Genomic DNA, 2664 nt, shown 5'->3' with positions numbered 1-2664 from the left:
TACATTGGGAAGTAGAGAGACGCTCTGAACCTAAAGGGGAAACTCAGTGACAATTCACAGGGTCCTCATTAAAATGCCAAGAAGAGGAGAAGAGCAATAATCCAGCAGGAAAATGGTGCTAAAGATAAAGCAGAGAGGAGAAGCCATAGCAATTTAACAATATTGAAAACAAAATGGTGGATAATGGTTGGCAACCTTCAGTCTCGAAAGACTATGGTATAAGCCTACAGCACCCGGTATTCCCAGGCGGTCTCCCATCCAAGTACTAACCAGGCCTGACCCTGCTTAGCTTCCGAGATCAGATGAGATCGGGCATGTGCAGGGTAACAGTTGCTGTTCTGGGGAAAATATTTTTAGCCTTCTTTTCATCCCCCAAGGTGAAAATGGAGAACATTTGGTGCACACCTCAAGTTTCTGATATTTATTGTAACATATACTCACATTTTTGTGTAGACTGAGGGCCTAATCCTATCCAATTTTCCAGTACTGGTGCAGTTGTGCCAGTGGGGTATGTACTGCATCCTGCGGAGGAGGGGCAGTCACTGGGACCTTCTTAAGGTATGGGAACATGTGATCCCTTACCACGGAACAGCACTGTGGCTGGAAAGTTGGATAGGATTGGTCCCTGATTTAGGAAAAAGTACAGAATATCCCAGCATTACTGCATATTGAACTGCCATGAAGTTTTCCATCTTTGCTCCTATGCTACAATAATGCAATGAATTGGTGTTTTAGCAGGTCAAGAATCCAGGAGGATTTATTTTTATAGTAAATACAACCATCCTCTAGTTCCTCCATTAAATTTTATAAAATGATTAAGATTATTGCTATGTCAAGATTTAAACTGAACAAATTGTTCCCATCCTAGAGGAACACCAACTCCTATGTGAGAAAAAGGAGGCAGTGATGAAGAAACCAGAGAGTTGTTTCTCCTTCTTCACTCTAGTATTCTACAAACACAGCGATTTTCAGCCACTGTACCATGGCACACTGATGTGCCGTGAATGGTCCAGGTCATTTATTAATAGGGCCATTGGTGGTGTGAGCCCCCCCCCCAGCAACATGGTGTGCCTCGACAATTGTCAAAAAACTGATGGTATGCTTTGACAATTTTAGCACCTTTTCAGCATGCTGTGAGATGAAAAAGATTGAAAATAGCTGTATTAGCATGTTTCACCCACACTCATGAAAGAGTCCTCTGTTACTCTCAAAGAATTAGGTATCAGAAAGAGGGATTGCGGAGGCAATTGGATCAAGGCTTCCTCATGTTGGGATGCATACCCATATGTGAATTCCATTCAAAGTAATGTAGTGCAGAAAAGTGATATTCACATTTGGATGTTGCTTTCAATGACACAGATCCAGAGAACCAAGAACGACTTTTATTGTTGCCGTCCCCATGCTGTAGCCCTCAAGGGAACCAAACTGAACTCAAGGGCTGGAGGACTCTTGTGGGACTGGCAGTGGAAAAGTTGGTGGAATTTGCACTCCCCCTAATAGGCACAAAGCCTTTCCACTTGCACGAACGTCTACTGGAGTGAACCCGGCAGGGTGCACATTTGGATGTGAATTCCAGTCCATGGGAAAAGAGAAGTAGCTTCTTTAGCAATGGAGACAAGCTCATGCCCCAGGCCCCAAGCTGCACCAGGTTTGGGAATCAATCACTGTGAACTGGTGTAAAAAATGGGCGAAGAAGTGGAGTGTGTGTGCGTGTCATGAACATTTTTGTGCTCCCTGAAATGGCAACTTCAGTAGTTCTGTTGAGAATTCAGCACAGCACTAGTTGAGATTTTCCACTTTCTAAAAAGGGTGACAAAGGTTAACGCTGGCGATGCTTGCTTGATTCCTGATCCGCTCTCTGTCTGGCAGGGCTTTGAACCTTACACTTATTCTGACTATTGTTCTGATCTCTCAGCCTTTCTCCATCTCATGTTACCAATTTATTTCCCCTGCCTGATCTCTGGGTGACCTTCATTTTGTGGGGATCTTTGATCTATATACAGCTTTCAGTTTCATTCTGTCCTCGCTGACTAGAATTTAAACGCAGTCAGGATCTCCACTTTCTGATTCTTGCCTTCGTGCATCCGCTTCCTTCCAGCCCTCCTTGCAATTGCATTTTACTTGCCTTTTTCTGTACATAAACTCCAGGAAACTTCTTCAACTTGACTGCCTCCCTGCATTTCTGTTACTGTGTGTCAGATTGATTTCTTAATAAAACAGGAAGCCACCTATCCATTTAGCCCACCGGAAATTGTTTTATTCAGCCCTGCCATGACCCAATTTTTCTAGCATTACATTTGCTGATGCAGTTCACATGCCGGACTTCTCATGTGTGTCTATCAACACAGTATCAGACTTCTAGAGCCACTGGATATTGATGGATTGAAAACACTTATATCCTGCTTTATAGCCCAAGAGGCTTTCCTTTGGAGGAAGGACTCTAAAGGGCTTCCTTTAGAGCCCTAGAGCCCACCTTTGGCTTGGCAGTGAATCAAGTAGCCCCATTGCAGGGCTGCTGTGCTTACTTGGGGGAAGGGGACAAAAGTCCCCTTCTCTAGAGGTGCAGTTGGCAGCTGCCTTGGGTGTACAAGATACGGCAGCAGCCATTTTTGGCACCGCTGCAGCCATGTGCCCTGGGCAGCTCAGGATAGGACTGTAAGTCTC

At 44.6% G+C, this 2664-nt stretch overlaps 1 pseudogene; it reads right to left on the bottom strand.

The window, feature by feature from the left end:
• Positions 1-221: 221 nt before the first annotated feature.
• Positions 222-338, bottom strand: LOC136650145 (5S ribosomal RNA; annotated as a pseudogene).
• Between the last annotated feature and the right edge of the window lie 2326 nt (positions 339-2664).

The sequence above is a fragment of the Tiliqua scincoides genome, chromosome 4, assembly GCF_035046505.1.
Source record: "Tiliqua scincoides isolate rTilSci1 chromosome 4, rTilSci1.hap2, whole genome shotgun sequence".
Classification (NCBI taxonomy): Eukaryota; Metazoa; Chordata; class Lepidosauria; order Squamata; family Scincidae; genus Tiliqua; species Tiliqua scincoides.
This window is presented reverse-complemented; position numbering and strand designations above follow the sequence as displayed.